This window comes from Lontra canadensis, unplaced genomic scaffold (assembly GCF_010015895.1).
Source record: "Lontra canadensis isolate GAN:19392208 unplaced genomic scaffold, GSC_riverotter_1.0 scaffold20, whole genome shotgun sequence".
In the NCBI taxonomy this organism is placed as follows: Eukaryota; Metazoa; Chordata; class Mammalia; order Carnivora; family Mustelidae; genus Lontra; species Lontra canadensis.
The window spans coordinates 19,697,970-19,717,661 of record NW_022631014.1 but is presented as its reverse complement, the minus strand read 5'-3'; the positions used below and the strand labels follow the sequence as shown (position 1 = coordinate 19,717,661).

At 38.9% G+C, this 19,692-nt stretch overlaps 1 protein-coding gene across 24 annotated transcripts in view; it reads right to left on the bottom strand.

The window, feature by feature from the left end:
* Positions 1 to 19,047, bottom strand: part of LRRFIP2 (LRR binding FLII interacting protein 2) — a 107,881-nt gene extending 88,834 nt beyond the window's left edge. For 13 of the 24 annotated variants that reach the window (XM_032861232.1, XM_032861249.1, XM_032861238.1 and 10 more), the window contains exon 1: positions 18,732 to 19,047. The gene's annotated coding sequence lies outside the window, so the exon portion shown is untranslated. Of the gene's footprint in view, positions 1 to 1,182; positions 1,240 to 17,906; positions 18,030 to 18,731 lie in introns of those variants that run through there. The other 11 variants (XM_032861251.1, XM_032861253.1, XM_032861255.1 and 8 more) reach the window with 8 other exon arrangements.
* Positions 19,048 to 19,692: the final 645 nt, after the last annotated feature.

Here is a 19,692-nt window from a genome sequence, read left to right as displayed (position 1 = left end):
CAGGAAACAAAAAAAGGTATTTTCTAATGCCAGGAACATAAGAATAATTATAGAAGGAGAAGTAAAGATTTTATCTAAAGTTTAACAGTGGTTTCGTTAGGAGGAAAGGATTATGGCTGCACTTTTTCTTCTTCTTTTTGATTTTCTAACATTCCAGTAACACTGGGGAAAGAGAGATGCATAAACCAGATCCAAGGCTCAAAGAATAAAGTGGCCCCAAAATGGATCACACCCGAATTAGGCGGCTGAGACACACTATCTGAAGCCACTGCCGGTGGCACTCTTTCTAATGGATTTCTGTCTCCTCTTTTTCCATAATCCATTTCCTTCTTCCTCAAGGAACACTGCCTTAAACCTCAGATCTGCCAGGATACTTCTAGTACACAGACTTAAAAAGAATTATCTTTTCTTAAAAACGCCTCAAAACAAAACTATTTTGGGGCTCCTGGGTGGCTTAGTCAGTTAAGTGTCTGCCTTCGGCTTGGGTTCTGATCTCAGTGTCCCAGGATGGAGCCCCACATGGGGCTCCCTGCTCAGCAGAGAATCTGCTTCTCCTTCTCTCTCTGACCCTCCTCCCTGCTTGTTCTCTCTCTCTCTCTCAAAAACAAACAAACAAAACTGTTTCAACAGGCTCCAGGCTAGACAGTCCTGAGAGAAAGATGACAGGAAAAGAGACAGAGGCACAGGATAAGCAGGAAATGGGAAAAACTTCTGTCTTCCTTGTCCTTCTTGTCCTATCTACAGAGACTAGAGGTTTACATGAGTCATTGGCCAGGTCCCATCACCTTTCTCAGGAGCACACGAGCCAAATCAACCATTACCTATGTCAAAAAACAATCTAATATTTTTGAAAGAATTACATGATTTGTACTCTGTAGGCAGACATCCTTACTAATATTAGAGAAAGTAAAAGGTTTTTGGCTCCTATGCAGTCTATATTCAAAATGACAAAAATAAGGCTATAGACTCAAAAGTTGATCTGAAACAGATTATTTCCAGTTTCTGATCCTAAAGGACTTTCAGTAAGTTGCTATCACAAGGAGGATTCCTCATGAATACTTTTCTTCAAGAGCTGTGTTCATCTCTTGGAGCTTTTCCTTGGTGGTACTGGCCAAACTAAGAGCTAAACCTTTACATCCACTGACAAAAACAAAACTGCCCACATTTTGTCAGGCCCATTACCCGAACAATGTCAAGCTGATTTTCTCCAGAAGATTTTGTCAATAAGGATCTATCTACCTAAGGGAAAGAAGGGAAGTAGTTTGAAGGATGTTGTGAAATAGAAACCTTCCATAATAGATATACCAACAAGGCTTTCTTTTCTCCAATTAGTTTCTCACTTAATATATTTCTGAAAAATAGGCATTTTGCCACATTAAGTGGCACTTCAATCATGATATTGTTCACTTTTGTGAGAATAGAGTGGGTAAGTAGCATCAGTAAGTCACATTCTAAATATAGCACACTTGCAGAGTTCTGTCTGGATCCCAATAACTGCAGTTCTTTATATCTGAGTATTTCATCATGGGGAACTCAAAATATTGGTATAAGCCTCTGCATCAGTCATCACTACAGTTAACATTAGTCTATGCAATAAAAGGTTTGGTCTTTATTCATCAGTAAATCGCACTATCTGGAATGGCACTTGAACTAAAGACAGAGTGGGACTGCAGCTGTTCCCACTGGACCAAAGTTAAAGTGAGAGGATCTGAGTTCAACTGCTGCACTGCCATTTCCCCTACCTGAGGCTTGGTTTCTTCACTTACAGAGCAGACACAACTGTCCAACATGGTTAATCGGAGCTCAAGTGAATTCAGGTACTTAGAAAGCCCTCCATAAATGTTTGAAGTGTCTTGAATTAACTACCTCTTTTACATATTCAGTTTATGAAGTAGACAAAAGGGCAATCCTGGCCTTTCTTTAAATTCTTGCACTTTTAACTAAACAAAAACATCCTCCAGTTACTTCCTGCAGCATGCGTTATGTGATTATCATTAGCAATGCTAAGAATATTTGCAGAAGCATGGAAAAATCTAGAAAAAAAATAAAAATACCTTAACTATAATCATCACACTATGTAGCACATTTACATAATAAAAAATTAAAAAGAAATTTTTAAGGTACTTTCTGGCATTCCAAGTCCATTTTTGAAATTCCAAATGAACACACAGGTTTTAGAAGTGTGGCCTTATAATGGGAGTTAGTTCTCTCATGAGAACACAACTGACTTAGAAGAGAGAAATCATCAAATGGTACACTTAAGATCTGTGCATATCTTTTTATCATTGATTCTTTTTTTTTTTTTTTCCTCTACAGACAGATAGCACAAGCAAGCAGAGGGAGAGGCAAGCTGAGGAGAAGCAGATTCCCCAATGGGCAAGGAGCCTGATTTAGGATTAGATGCCAGAATCCTGGGATCATGACCTGAGCCGAAGGCAGACACTTAACCAACTCAGCCACCCAGGCACCCCAAATGCAGTAAAATATTAACAGTGGACTCCAAGTAGTAAGTACATGAATGTGTATAGTAGAACTCTTTCAACTTCTCTGTAAGTTGCAAAATGTATATAATGAAGTGTTGGAAAAAAAATAACTAGTTGAGAAAGGCAGATGAATAAGTGAACGAAAGGCATGGGAACTGGTAATTTCAATTTAAAAAAATCTTGATTTGAGGGGCGCTTGGGTGGCTCAGTGGGTTAAGCCTCTGCCTTCAGCTCAGGTCATGATCTCAGGGTCCTGGAATTGAGTCCTACATCGGGCTCTCTGCTCAGCAGGGAGCCTGCGTCCCCCTCTCTCTCTGCCTGCCTCTCTGCCTACTTGTGATCTCTCTCTGTCAAATAAATAAAATTTAAAAAAAAAAAAATCTTGATTTGAAACCAGAAGGGAAGGTAGAGGTCATCACAGTATGGAAGAATACCAATAGTTATGTAGACATTAGAAAGACTATGGGCAAAGGAGAGAATGCTTCAATTGCTGACTAGAAGAGAAAAAAAATGAAGGGGGAAAGACAGGGGCAAGAGCAAAGTGGTAGCAGAGGGAAGGAGAGAGGGCAGGCCTGCAGGAGGAAAGACTGAACACTTAAAGACATCAATTCCTGCAAATAGCTAAATGAGGACATTATGCAAAATGAATAAATCATTAATAGAACCTACAGAAAGAATAAAAGGCGCATCTAGAAATTAAGGCAAAGTACAAAATGAAAATATGTGTATATGAGGCAAAACTGGAAGACCTGGTGGAACATGAAAGGTAGATACTAAACACAAATTATATCTCAGGAGAATATGAGAACCTCATATTAAATTCATATTTTACAAAACAAATTAAACTCATATTTTAATGGTTAAATTAAACTCATATTTTACAAAATAAAACGCCTATAAAGGGTCAGTGAGAAACTGTATAATCCCTTCTCCAACTTCCACATTCGGTAGTCCTAAGAATTCACAAAAAGTTTCTTTTAAAGTCTCATATTTTGAATGCATATTATTCTCATACACCCAAAACAATTGATAATTTTTCCATTTCCTCCTTTCATAAGATGACATGCAAGTGGTTGCACTTACTTCCTTGCTAACCATGTTTAAATAAATGAACTCTAATGAGCGTGTGTTCGACATGATTAACAATACTATTTTCCTCAACGGTGCAGAACCCGAATTAGGAAGATATGCTCTTACCCAACAACTTCATTCTCAGTATGCCCTGAGAAGTAAACCATTTTCTAGTACCATTCAAATTCCCTCCTTTCCCTATGCTTTTTAAAAATATCTCAGTGTCTACTCAAAAACAAAGAGAGAAAGAAAGAAAGAACAAAAGAACCTCAAAAATGAGTGTATGGACATACATTCAAAGGATGAAAGGAAGGGAGAGAGAAAATTACATATGCTAAGGACAGGTCAGACTTAAAAGTGTGCAACAGAGCAAAAAACAGGAAAAGAACAGAAGTACCAAGGAGAACAACAGAAGCTCAGGCAGCAAAGAACAAAGATAAAACCAAAGACAAGGGAGAAATAAGGAAGCATCCAACAAAGTTGTGATTTTTTTTAATGTAATTACTATGAAGAAGGTTCTAAAATTAGAAAACTGTTATAAAATAAAATACATATTTTTAAATTTTCTCTTTCCAACAAATACGTACTTTAAATTTGCAAAGCACTACGTACATAATAATCATTGCCTTATAAGTGGACAAAAGAGTAAATGGGAAAACTAAACTGGCAAAGAAAAAGGGAAAAGTACTTACACTATTTCTACATATGCTTTCTGAATGGTGTTCTCTGAAGCACGAAAGCTTTTATTGTGAGGGAGTCAATTTACCTATTTTTTTCTTTTGTTGTTTCATTTGATGTCATTTTTTTTAAAGACTTATTTGCTTATTCTTTAAAAAGAAAAAGAGAAAGAGAGCAGAAGCGGGAGGGACAGAGGGAGACACAGAATGAATTCCAAGCAGATTCCACGCCTGAGCACAGAGCCCAACACAGGGCTCAATCCCACAACCCTGAGATCAGAGCTAAGTGGAAACCAAGAGTCCAATACAACCAACTACGCCACCTAGGCACTCCCATTTGATGTAATTTCTAAGAAAGCATCGCCTACCCCAAAACCTCAAGAATTTATTATGCTTTCTTCTTAGAATTTTACAATTTTAGCTCTTACTTTCAAGTCTATAATCCATTTTGAGTTAATTTTTATATATGGTATGAGGCAGGGTACCAACATCATCCTTTTGTCAGTGGATATCCACTTGCTCCAGTACCATTTGTTGAAAAGACTATTCTTTCCACAACTAAATGACCTTGGCAGCCTAGTCAAAAACCGATCAACCATAAAAATAAGGGTTTATGTGTGGACCCTCAATTCTATTCCATTGATCTATCTACATAAATCTATATAAATCTATAAATAGATACAGAAATCCTTCTGTCAGTATCACATTGTCTTGATTACTACTCTAGCTTTGCAGCAAGTTTTAAAATTGGGAAGAGTGTGTCTTTCAACTTTGTTCTTTTTAAGATTTTACTGGCTATTCTAAGTCCTTTATATTTCCATATAAATTTTAGGATTGGCATGTCAATTAAAAAAAAAAAGAGGCAGCTGGAATTTTGATAGAGATTACACCGAATCTATAGATAATTTTGGGAAATACAGCTATCTTAACAATATCAATTCCAATCTATTAACATAGGATGTCTTTCCATTTATTCAGATCTTTAATTTCATTCCACTATGTTTTGTGGCTTTCAATGAATTCTTACACTTCTTTTAGTAAATTTATTCCTCGGTCAAGTGGATATAAAAGTTTCTATAGGGAAGCCTGGGTGGCTCACTCGGTTAAGCATCTGCCTTCTGCTCAGGTCATGATCCCAGGTCCTCAGGTCCTGGAATCGAGTTCCTCTTCTCCCTCTGCCTGCCACTTCTCCCCGCTTTTGCGCACTTACGCTCTCTCTCTGACAAATAAATAAATAAAATCTTAAAAAAAAAAAAGCTTCCATAAAGTGTAAAATGCTATGGAAATGTACTGTTATCACCAACACCAAAAAACAAAACATCTAAAATCACAATAAGCAAAAGAGAAGGCAGTAAAGTAAAATTCAGAAGCAAATCCCATGGTTAAGGTTAATCTTAGTTGAGCCATGGGTAGGCATGGGAATTGCATATTTTCAAACACAAATATAATCCAACACCACACCCATATACTTAGTGGGAAGGCATTTTTCACTATTTCCAATTTACTAGGTATGTAGCAACAATAAAAGGAACTGGAAGTCCTTTTACTGAATTATACAAGGGTGTGTTTTCTATCTGGGGTATACAGAATTATTACTGAAACACTTCTTCCACTGAAAGAAATGAAAATCAAAACTAACATGATAGAAGCAAGTAACTAACCTCTGTTACTAATAATAAAATAGATGGAACCAGAATTAAGTGCCAAAGGAAAAAATAAGTTAAATTAGCCTTAAACCTTAGGCTTTCCTTCTGATTAAAATGAACTCTACTGGCAAAATTTATATTAACTATATTCTAATAACAAAAATAAAATAGAATATAATGCAACAAGAGGAAAAATCATATTAATAAATATGATCATTTTAATTTTTTGTTAGTCTATAGTAAAACCAAAGATAAAACTTTAAATGACCCAAATTGACAACAACAGTTTTAAGTCAAGGCCAGTCAACATGATATAATAAATTGTGGCAGGAAAAAACTCATAGGAAGGAAACAAAGACAAGGACACATTTGATATGCCTATAAGGTACAAAAAGATAACAAAATGCCATGTAAAGTATGACTGCAAATATGTAAAACTTCATAGATAGAAATAAAGAACAAAGACAATCTGTATAAAAAGAATCTTCCTTTTTCTTAAGCTTTATATACTATTGATAATCACTTTATCAAAGAAATTATTTAAGCTAAAATCTACAATTATGGGTTACTTCATAGTACAAAAATACAAAGTTAACAAGAAAAACCAACTTTGAAACAATATTAATGAACTGATAAAGGGGAAAGATTCATTTAGACTGTCAGGGCAATTGCAAAGTAGGACTATAAAAATTTATGTTGGTCATCTCTGGTAAAACTGTAATTTCCTAACAAATTTCATAGTGACCATCACTTTTACAGGCATAATGACATTTTAAGTAAGTGAAAAACACATTGCTAATTTTAAATAGAATGAACACCCCTGGATTAACTTTTAAAATTAAAAATCTAACTTGTATCAACAGGTCAAAATTAAAACAAAGAAGCAAGCATTAACGTCCTCTAAATTCCTGGGGGAAAACAACAATTTTTAAGTCTACAGCTTTTTATAATCAAGGCAAAATCCTTTCAAATCATCGGCTTTCCTTGAAGACCTCTATTCTATGAATCCTTCCACTCACTGGAAAATAAAATAGTTCCATGAGATACTTTCATAGCATAAAGGGAGAGGCCAACATTTCCCCTCTCTTGAGCCATGTTAGCAAGGTAAGACAGCTTAAACCTGCCTTAGAAAGGGCAAAGTAATACTCTGAAATGGTAGGCAAGATACCAGTCAGGCCCATAAAAGTCAACAAGATATAATGCAATGCAAGTACAATGTTCACAAGGGAATAATTCGAGAGGAGCAAACTAACAGCACAGCTCTGAGAGTAGCTAATCCAAGTGCCAACCAATCTAAAGCCACATGCAATGAGCTCCACTTTAGACACATGACTTCTGCTCATAAAAGACCTAACATCAACATTTGGGTGGCTCCTTTTTGTACAAATAAAGACAAACTGACCATCCTTCCTCCTAAACCTGCTCATCCCCCACAGCCTACTGCACGCACGCGAGCACACACACACACACACACACACACACACACACAAAGAGAACAATATCATTAATTACTTTCCAGAAGTTAAAGACATAAGTTTCTCCAGACTCAAAGGGCCCACAGAATGTTCAACATAAGTCCTGAGTCCACACCAAAGTATTTCATAGTGAATTACCACAGTGAATTTCAAACACTGAAGACAAAGATGACTTTACACACTTCCATGGGTGAGAAAATAAGGTTACATAGAACGAATTAACAAATAGAATGGTTTTAAACTTTTAAAAGTAATTCTCGTAATGAGGCACCTGGGTGGCTCAGTCAGCTGAGTGACCACCTCTTGAGTTCGGCTTAAGGTCATGATCTCAGGGTGGTGGGCTGGAGTCCCACATAGGGCACCCCATTAGCACAGAGTCTGCTTGAGATGCTCTCTCTCTCTCTCCCTCTCCCTCTGCCCCTTCTCCCATACTGTTCTTTCTCCCTCAAACAAATAAAATCTTTTTTAAAAAAGGTAATTCTGGAAAGAGGACAATCACTGTATAGATGCCTTCAAACTTCTAAAGGAAAACTACAGACAACCTATAAATAGCCTATGCCCAGTCAAAACATTCTATTTCTCATACCTGATGATTAAAGACATTTTTAGACATTTGAGGCCTCAAAAATTCACTTCCTTTATGCCCTTTGTCAATAAGCTACTAGAGGATATGCTTCATGAAATAAAAGAGAAAATCAAAGGAGTAGTTTGTTGCAGAGTCATCCAGGGACTCAGGCTCCTTTCATCTGGTGACTACTCCTTTACCACTGCTTCCCAACTCACAACCGACAGAGATGTGAGACATACCGCTGAACTGTGTTAAACCACTGAAACTTGGGGGTAGTTTGTTTGTCAAAGTAGGTAAGTCTATCCTAACTAATAAATGCAAAAAGGTGGAAGAACTATTCCACTTTTCAAAATTGAACCACATATTGATTAGAAATACATGTATGGAGAGTGAGACAGCACAGCTGGGCAAGGAATAGTCCCAAGAGAGTGATTAACATGTAAAATGGCATTGACTGCCTAAAGAGGAAGAGGTACATTAAAGAGTATGTGTAGGAACTTCTAGGATAATTGTAGTGTTCATTTCTTGACCTAGGTAGTGAGACATAGATGCTCATTTTATTGTTCTTCTTCAAACTGTATTTTTGTTTTATATGTTTCGCAAATAAACTAAATAAATTAGACAGATAGGATGAAGGACTTGAAAAGAATGTTGGGAGCATTTGGTTTAAAAAAATAAGGTGAAGAGAAAACTAAGCAAAGAAAGGAAACTCCCTGGCAGCCCCCCTGGAAAAACCGAGTTAAACAAGAAAGAAAATAATCATGGCACAATACTTGGCTGAGCAGTAAATAATATTTATTTAGTTATAATGAAAACACCAACTATTGATTTAAAATTGCAACACTGGAATGTTGCAGAGAGGAGAAGGGGAAATAATGACAAAACAGAAAATTAACAATAAAAACCAAGAGTAATACATAGTTAACTGCACAGGTTTTTCAAAGAAAAACAGGTTTATAAAGTATGTGCTATTTTGTAAGATACTTCTTTTAACTGCACATATATGTTTTTTAAAGAAAAAATAGGTTTATAAAGTATGTGCTATTTTGTAATCATCTATGGCAGACAGACTCTAAGGTATTGTTATCTGCCCCCCCCTTCTGTTCCTACCTTTGTGTAAACACCTCCCAAAGAATGTGGCCAGGACTTGTGACTTGCTTCTAACCAACAGAATATGACAAAGGTTATGAGATGTCATTCCCATGATTATGTTATGTTATATAAGACTAGCCAGCCAGCAGACTTGCTCTAGTCTCTCCTTAATGATTTGACCAAAGGGCCATATCAGGAAATACCACAAGGCCAAGAAATTCAGGTTGCCTCCAAGAGCTGAGAGCAGCCTTTAGGAATTTGAAGACAGCCTCTACATAACCTTTAGTTATCCTAAAGCAACATTCAATGAGCAAGAAGCTTCAGTCCTAAAACCACAAATAAACTAATGTGCCAAAAATCTCAGTGAGCAGGGAGATGGATTTTTATCATGTAAGTCTCCAAAAGAGAATTCCACCCAGCTACACACACCTTGATTAAAGCCTCACGAGACCCTATGCAGAGGACCCAGCTCAGCCATACTCCGACTCCTGCCCCACAGAAATTGCAGGAAAATAAATGTGTGTTATTTTAAACTCTAAATTTGTGTAACTTGTTACACAACACAGAAGACAAATGCAACAGCTTTTAAAAACTTTGTATGAAAAAAAGTTTTGGATGAATAAATTCAGCAAAGGTACAGGGATAAAAAAATCAACACACACACACACACACACACACACACACACACACCAGTTGCATTTCTATATACTAACTATGAATAACCCAAAAAGAAATTAAGAAAACAATTCCATGTATAAAGATCAAAAATAGGGACCCCTGGGTGGCTCAGTTGGTTGGACGACTGCTTTCAGCTCAGGTCATGATCTCGGAGTCCCGGGATCGAGTTCCGCATCAGGCTCCCAGCTCCACGGGGAGTCTGCTTCTCCCTCTGACCTTCTCCTCGCTCATGCTCTCTCTCACTGCCTCTCTTTCAAATAAATAAATAAAATCTTTAAAAAAAAAAAGATCAAAAATAAAATACTTAGGAAAAAACTTAACCAAGGAAACTACAAAACATTGCTGAAGGAATTAAAGGAGATATAAATAAACGGAGAGCCACCCCCTGTTCAAGGACTGGAAGACTTAACACTGTTAAAATGTCAATACTACCCAAAGCCATTTACAGATTCAGTACACTCTCCATCAAATCCTAATGACATTTTTTGTAGAAATAGAAAAACCTATTTGTAAACCTATTCTATTTGCAGAAATAGAAAAACCCCTCCCTAAAATAAAATCCATATGGAATCTCAAGGGACCATGAACAGCCAAAACAATCTTGAAAAAGAACAAGTTAGAGGTATCACACTTCCTGATTTCAAAACTGAACCAGAAAGCTGGTTACTATAACCAAAACAGTGCCTTACTGGCATACACCACAAACAAAAATAACTCTCAGGGTAGATCAAAGAAATAAGTGTAACCTAAAACTATAAAACTTTTTGAAGAAAACACACACAAAAAGCTTTATGACTTTGGATTTCTTGAATATAACGCCAAAAGCCCAGACAACAATAACAACAACAACAAAAGTAGATAAATTGAACTTCATCAAAATAAAAACTTTGCGTATCAAAGGGCACATCAAGAGAAAAAAAGTGAAAGAAAAAAGAGAAAAAAAAAAGTGACCCACAGGATGGGAGAAAATATTTACAAATTATACATCTAATAAGGGGTTAATCTCTGGAATAGATAGAGAACCCCTAAAAACTCAATAACAACAATAAAAAACAACCCAGTTCAAATATAGACAAAGGACTTGAACAGTTTTCTCCAAAGACATATAAATGGCCAATGAGCACATGAAAAGATGCTCCACATCACTAGTTATTAGGGAAATACACATCAAAACCACAATGAGACACCACCCCACACTCATTAGAACGCCTACTATGTTAAAAATAACAAGTGTGTCAAAGATGCAGAGAAACTGGAACCCCTGTACACTGCTAGTGTACTGTAGTGTACAGGGGTACAGACTGTATTTTACAGACTGTAAAATAATCAGCCACTATGGAAAATGCGTATGGCAATTCCTCAAAAAATTAAACACAGAATTACTATATAATCTAACAATTCTACTTAAGGGTATATGCCCAAAAGAAACGAAAGCAGAGACTCAAAACAGATATTTATACACTTGTGTTCACAGGTAGCAACATTATTCACAACAGCATTATTCACAATTTGGTAAAAGCTAATCCAGTGTCCATCAACGGACAAAGGGATAAACAGAACATGGAATATATATACAATGGAATATATTATTCAGCCTTAAAAAGGACTTAAATTCTCATGTGTGTGGGCACCTGGGTGGCTCAGTCAGTTAGCTGTCTACCTTCAGCTCTGGTGATGATCCTGGCATCCTGGGAAGGGTCCGCATCGGGCTCCCTGCTCAGCAGGGATTCTGTTTCTTCCTCTCCCTCTGCCCCTCCTCCCCGCTTGTGTCCTCACTCTCCCTCATAAATAAATAAAAATCTTTAAAAATATATGTATATTCTCATGCATGCTACAACTTGAATAAGCCTTGAGGACACTGTGTTCAGTGAAATAAGCCAGGCACAAAACAGAAATATATGATTCTACTTATATGAAGTACTTAGAGTAATCAAATTCACTGAGACAGAAAGTAGAGTGGTGGTTGCCAGGCACTGTGGGGAACTAGGAGTTATTTTTTTAATGGGCGCAGAGTTTCAGTTTGAGATGATGAGAAAGTTCTGGAGATGGATGATGGTGAAGGTTGTGCAACAGTGTGAATGTATTTAACACCACTGAATTGTAGGGGTGCCTGGGTGGCTCAGTCATTAAGAATCTGCCTTCGGTTCAGGTCATGATCCCAGGGTCCTGGGATCAAAGCCCCATGTTGGGGACCCCTGCTCAGCAGGAAGCTTGCTTCTCCCTTTCCCATACCCCCTGCCTGTGCTCCCACTCTCACTGTGTCTCTGTCACATCAATAAATAAAATCTTTTTTTTTAAAGTGAATTGTACAAAGATAATTGTAAAATGGTAAACTTGTAATTGTAAAATTGGAAAAATAATTGTAAAATTGTAAAATGGTAAACTTCATATTATGTATATTCTAACACAATTTTTTTAAAAACCCCACTTGTATGGGTAACAAAGGGTGAATTGGGTACGACAGGCAATGATTCTCATTTCTTTGACTAACCACTTAGATATGGCAATATACATGGCAGGGAAAAAGATATCTTATCTAAAATTGAATTTTTTTTTTTCTATCTTTAATCCTATAATCTTTGGGTCACTTTACTGAAATCCTTTTTTTTTTCTTTTTTTTTTTAATAGCAACATGTATGCTTACTAATTATATTGTTATTGTTATAAATTACTTAAACCATTTAACAGGGAAATAAATATTTTAACATCTTAATCTTCTGCATACAGTACATGCTATTTTACTTAGAAAACAGACAGCCAAAATAGTGCTCCTGGCTGTTAAAACGTTTCAATTTAGGAAAGTGGGGGATATAGAAAGAATAACAAAGTGATCAAAACAAGTAACTTTAAAATTAGTTTCCTAAAACAGTAAAGCTACGTTATATCAAAACTAGCTTAGGGAACCTGGGTGGCTCAGTGGGTTAAGCCTCTGCCTTCGGCTCAGGTCATGATCCCAGGGTCTTGGGATTGAGCCCCGCATCGGGCTCTCTGCTCAGCAGGGAGCCTGCTTCCCTTCCTCTCTCTCTGCCTACTTGTGATCTCTCTCTGTCAAATAAATAAATAAAAATCTTAAAAAAAAAAAAAAAACTAGCTTAAAAAAAAAAAAAACTAGCTAAGATTTTGGTGTTCAGGGAGCCTGGGTGGGTCAGTCCATTGAGCATCTGCCTTTGGCTCAGGTCATGATCCCAGGGTGCTGGGATCGAGTGCCACAGGGAGCCCACTTCACCCTCTGCCTCTGCCTCTCTCTCTCTCTCTCTCTCTGTCTCTCATGAATAAATACATAAAATCTTTAAAAAAAAAGATTTTGGTGTTCATAATGAAAAACCAACTAAGACATACAAGGTTCAAAGTGAAAACAATGAAAAAGATGAACTATAATTTTTATTTTTTATTTTTTTTAAAGATTTTATTTATTTATTTGACACACAGAGAGAGATCACAAGTAGGCAGAGAGGCAGGCAGAGAGAGAGGTGGAAGCAGGCTCCCTGCTGAGCAGAGAGCCCGATGCGGGACTCGATCCCAGGACCCTGAGATCATGACCTGAGCCGAAGGCAGAGGTTTAACCCACTGAGCCACCCAGGCGCCCTGAACTATAAAATTTTTAAAGAAGAGTTTTAATAGTTCACGTTTCTGAGCAAATATGACCCGATACACATTTGTACTCCAACATTTTCCCAACCTCTTTTCCACTCTCTGCTCTGCACTATCTTCACCTTTTTTTTTCTTGGTAGAGGAAGGCTGAGACCTGAAGCAGGGAGGTGATAATAGGAATAAACCAGATAATAGGAATGGGGGGGGGGAATAAAAATACTCCAGTTTACATTTTCTCCTCATACTCAATACAGTACTAAATACATCGTTATTATCAAATGCAAAGAATCCAAATATCTGAGGGCAAGGAAAAATTAAATTTCTTGACGTTACAACCTAATCTAAAGCAAGAGAAAGGAAACTATCTGCAGGCTTTGCATCTGTAAATTAAGTTTGCCCTGAGTGCAGAATTCTTCAAACAACCTTGACTGTAATACAAGGCTGCAGTTTAATATGGTGACAGGAACCTTGAATAAATGGGTGGAGTACTAAAGCCCTTTGAACAGTTTTCTAGCCTAACTAGTGAAATCAGTTAAAGAACTTTTAAACTCAAGTGCCTCATTCACTAAGTATATAAAAAACACCAAGGTTTTCATGAAAAAGCACATGATACACAGAGGCAGCTGCCCTGAGAGATAGCATCTGGTAACAGCCTAGTTATTTTTAAAGAGATAACTTCATGATAATGTACAGGAGACTGTAGCAGTCCTGTGGGACGAAGAGAGCGAGAATTTGGGAAGAAGCTAAGTTCTCTGTACAAACTCAAAATAATCCTATAAAACAGCCCATCATTCCCAGTGTCCTTTTGATCCAAAGACATGCACAAGTCTCTGAACTGGACAAGTTCAACTACGGCCATGGCCTTCCTATGCCATTATCAGTAATGGTTTCCCCTTGTTGTAAAACATTTGACTAATCACTCTTAGACCCAGAACATAACATCAATACTGGTACAATCCTGTGCTCCTCCTTCTGCACATTCTTCTGAAATACTTTTCTCATTAGTTTTCCTTAATCATGCTCTTTTCTTAAAAAAGAAAGACAAAAAGAAAAAAAAATGATCCAAGGATATGCACACTAAGCAGATTTTCACCCCAAAACTTAGCCTTAATCTTCTGGAGGCAAATGTCCTTTATAAGCTCACTCTTCTATGGTTGCCGCTTTTCCTAAACCGCAGGCCTTCCTGACTGGCAGCAGGGCCAGGGCAGATTACAGTTATGTGGTAGGTTCTGTTGGACGAGCTCTGACAAGGCCTCAAAATAGACCCTGGGCACCAGCCAGAGACACTGCCACTCACAAGTTCCAACTTCACCATCATACATTAGCCCCTCAGTACTTTTTATTTTTCTCTAGAATCTCTCATTTTCAAAGGTAAAATGTTCCTGAACCCCCCTCCTCCTGGTCATGAGAGAGCTGTATAATACAGAAATTAAACTTTTAAACTCTTAATTTGCTCACAAACACTTTGCAGAATAAAAACTGAAGCTGTACCTACCCCCTGTCTTGGGAAATTAATCCATCCATAGCACTCTGGGTTGCAAAAGGTGTTTTGAATCTCAAACTCTACAGAGGTTTCTTTTATTATGAATAGACTAGGATGTGGAAGGTAAAGGAAGACAGAAGGTGGACTATTTTCTGTGACTAATAATATAGTAGCGGACTTCATCAGGGCAAGAAGTTAAACTACATACAATATTTTTAATTGATATTGGTCATAAAATCCTAAAACAATCAACCGACTACAAAAGTATTCATTTAACTATTACCCAATAAAGTGAAGTGGTTTGTCTATAACACTAGTCTTCAAGCTACAGTATTTTCACCCTTACCAGTATAAACAAAATTAACCACCCGTCACTCTAAAATGTTTAAGATTGCCTTATAAACTACATTTTAATCTTTTTTAAGTGGAGAAGATAGAATACAAAGTAAGAGCTCCTTTCTCCTACAAGGTTAAGAAAGAAGTTAACTTGTATTATAAAATTGATTCAGTGTAAGGTTGAAACAAATTTATAAATCTTCACAACTTAAGGTCCCATTTTGCAATCACTCTTTCAGAAATATATTCTATATACATACTTATGGACTAGTGCAAAGATTTATATACTAATTGTTCACTATAGCAACATTTGTAGAAAACTAAAAACAACCTAAATGTCTCTTAATAGGGAATGGAAAAATAAATCATGGAAAATGAATAAATTATGGTTCATCTAAACTAGGCAAGACATCCAGTCTTTTTTAAAAATCAGATGGACACGTGCTAAAACAGAAAAATCTCTAAGATATATCAAGGATAAGAATGAAAGATAGAAGAAAGTTCTCCTAAACACAGGAGATTACATATGCAATAGAAATTTAGAGAACATACAGGAAACCATTCAAAGTGGTTGCTTGGATTAGGGAATGGGGGAGTGAGAGAAGGCTAGAAGTCTGTTGTGGAGAGGAGGCTTCCTTCGCACAATATAACACTTTTTTTTAAACGTTTTATCAATTTTTAGAAGTCCTACAAACATCTACTGTACCCATGAAGTGGGCATCCTCTTTCCCTGTATGTATGCCAGGTCTTCTCAACAATTTTTACTCTTATATACTGCTCTCCGTACCACTAGACCAAAACAAAAGCAGATACTTTTAGCAAATATCAGAGTTTCCCCAAGAAACAGAATCCTTTCTCCCTCCCCCGACCAGAAGAAAGAAGTAATAGAATAAACGAAAAAGTTTAACTTAAACTAAACCCAGTTTTTAGCCCAATGTTCAATTCCTTGTAAGGCAAAAAGTTTTAAAAATAAAGTGCAATATGCAACACACACACACACACACACACAAAATCATTTCCAAAGGTATAGTCTAGCTAGTATCTTAAAAGGAGAAATGGAGAAAAAGGTAAAGTTATTTTACTCACAGGGCAAATTCTGCTCAATCCCTTCCCTCTAGAGTTTTAAAAGTTGAGTTTTGAACAACCGTCATAAAGTCTATTGTTTGCAAACTGGATAAAGTGGTACATTTTCCTGGATAAAGGTCCATCTCTCCCAGAGTCTCCAGAAAGAAGTAACTACTTAAAAGGAAAAGGCTATGAAATGGCCTCTATTTTGTAGGTGCACCTATGGTGAAGACAGAAGAACTGTATTTCCTCTTAAATGATCCTCATCAACATTCCCAGAACTCTGCCAGGAGAATTTTTTTTCCTATACATCTTCAATTCTGTTCCTTTTCATACTAGGAGCACAGTAAAACAATTCACAAAGAGCTTAGGAAGACATAGCTCTCATTTCTAGTAAAAATATGTTTTTGGTTTTGCTTTGAGAGAAAAACAATCTACTTGACAAATATACCCTCCTATCACTTTTTTTCCTTCATTATGGAGATGCTTAAATCATGACATAAGAAGGCTTCTCTTACATATCTACCTTATCAAGACTGTTAGTTATGGTGGTTTCCACAAGGGGTTTTCCAAAAGGGAATCTCTGTTTACCGGGAACTGAAACTCTTAATTAAGTCACTATTTGCTGGACAAAAATCAAAAGCAACATTAAGGAACACTCTATATATAAGAATGAATATCCAAGAAAATAAGATGCCAAAATTTAGTCAAATAATTAAAGGAACCTGGTAAGCAAGACCAACTTACCATTACTTTATAGTTGGTAACTAACTATAAAGTTCCCTAAAATTGAAAATCAAGGTAAAATAAGATGAATTCCAAAAAAGCAAAAGAAAACAAGGCTAAGAATATCAAGTACCCACCCTGTGATTCAAGGTTATTTTGCTTAACAATATTTTTAAAGCCAAAATGATCAAATTACATTTCAGCAATAAAAAGTTATTTCTAGTTTACAATGAATTCATTCCAATAATAAATCACAACTTCCATACAGACTTTCCTCTATAACAGAACTTACATAAGAACCCAATATAGTCTCATTCCACATTTTTAAGGATTCACAAAATAGGTGAGGCCTTTCACTGAAAGGACTATTTTGTATACTGTAGATTCTTCAGTAAACTTTTTTATACCTTTCACTGACATTTACTTTGTCCCTAGGCCCCTTCATTTATCTTCCCACATCTGGCAAAAAAAAAAAGGTGGGGGAAGGGTATAATTACAACAATCCACTTAGAAACTAACTATTCTAAAGCCAGATATTCTGCAAAAGTTCCATTTTTATTTCTTTACCATACTTCAGGACAATAAGTATCCAGCAGCAAACCTAACAAAGCTAATACAACACTCCATATACAATGACTGAAGGCATCTAAAGAGCAGTAACAAACTTCTTGCTTCCCTCTATTCCAATTTTAAGATCCATATCAATGACTCACAAAGTGAGTGAACCTAACTTTCTAAATGAATCACACTTTCTGAAATTCTTACTCTAACATGAATATTACACTAGGTCATCATCTCTATATTTGTTAAACAGAGCATGATGATGGTTAAACAGGGTTAATTCTGCAAGACTTCCAAACCACAGCCAATCTCAAGTCTCTGCCAATTAACTCTTATCTGCAATACTGAATTCTCCAACAACTGAACCTTTATGTATAGATTCATCCCTATATAAAATGCTATCTTGAAAAAAAAAACACGTTATTTTAAATACTATGAACTCGCCCACCCATACCTGTTCACCATCTCTCTGGTTCCATTTACTGCATCCACGTTCTCTTCCCATTGTGATAACATAAAAAATTAATGGCTACTCAGTTATTCCTACATAGTATCTTTTAGTCAACTAACCTAGTCTGCAGTTTTTCTGTTTACGGCAGAAATGCTGAGTCATTAAATGGAAACTCATAGAAAATGAGCTACGAACGCTTAAAGTTTAGGATACAGCATTTCCCTAGCCGTGTCTCAGCAGCCTAATATTTGTATCTCCCACAGTGGAAAAGTAGAGCAAACACTTGAACTTTTTTCCCTCTAAGAAAGAAAAAGAGGTGCGTTTCCTTAGGTCCGCCTGCTTCCTGCTGGATATCCACAGGCAAGAGAAGCAGGCCCGACCGCAGCTGTGTAACTTAACAATCTGGGTGTGAATAACACCCCGTTTAGTCAAGCATTAACCCCGGCACTCCTAGCCCGCGCTTCAGTTAGGGTCAAGGAGGAAGAAAAAAAAATCCCATAAAAATGCTACGCCCTCCACCGGCCTGACACCGTTCGCAGGGGTGCCGGTCCGGGGAAGAGGAGAAGGAGCCTCGAGCACCCGAGGCAAAGGGACAGCGGCCCAATGCAATTTCTCCCACAATGGGAGTAACCCCATCCCCTCGCACAGACCGAGGGCGCGCGTTAGAAATCAGGCGTGCTGCCGGCGAACGCGGTAGGCTGGGGGCGACCCCGACCCGAGAGCCCGCAGGGAAACCGGGCCCCCAGCAGGGGTCAGCGGCGGCGCGGGTCGCACGGGCTGTAGAGGCCGGGAAGGGGCCCCCGGGACGGCAGGAGGGACGGACCTTACCTGTCCTGGGCACGGGCTGTGGCTACGGCGCCGCCCGGGAAGGGCCGGGACGCGGGTCGGCCGCCGGGAGCCGGCCGGGCAAAAAGCGAGGAGCGGAGGGCGAGGGGCGCGGACGGCGAATTGGGTCCCAGGCTCCCGGCCAGGTGGGCCGGGCTAGACGCGGCGGCTCCCGGAGCCTGCGGCCGGTGGGTCAGTCACGCCGGTGGGTCAGTCACGCCGGTGGCCCCGTGGCGCGGCGGCTAAGACAGAGACAGCGGGAACCGGTCTCCGGGAGGAGCCGCAGCCCGAGCGGCTGGAGAAGGAGGCGAAGGAGGGGCGGGGCCACGGGGTCGGTGACCCGCTTACCCGGAAGCAGTTGCGACCGCGGCGGCGCGCGCTGCGGGACTGGCAGGATCCCGGCGTGGCGGCGGACCGTCGGCTCTTCTGCGGCAGGCTGCGCGCCGACCCCGGAGCGGTGCTTCCGCTGCCGTGCGCGGCCACAGCGAGCTGCAGGCTCCGCGTTGGAGGGAGGGTGCCGAGGTGCGACTCCGGTGGGCGGAGGCCCGGGCGGCCTAGAGGTGGCGCCTCGGATCCAGCGGAGGACCGGAGGCCGGGAAGGTGAATCGAGGCGGCCGCCCGCTCGAGGCTGCCCGGGTCGCCCCTAAACAGTCCGGCCTAGTGGGCTTGGGTAAGTGGGCCTGGGCAGCGGTTCCGACTGTAGGGAACGAGTGTGCGAGAGTGAGTGGGTGTGATGGCAACGCGAAAAGCCTTATTTCCAAAATGAAAACGCGTGATTTTAAGATGGTTTCCGGAGAAGAATGCGGCGGTGCTGGGGGCGGGAGAGGAGGCGGGCGGAGGGCTGTAGAGGCCTTTAAATATCTGCTAGACACGGACGTGTCATTCATTCCAGAAGTGTCTCTCGAGATTCAGCAGGTTCAAGGCGCTGGAGAAAGGCCAGGGCCCAGCCCTTTGGGAAGCCTAC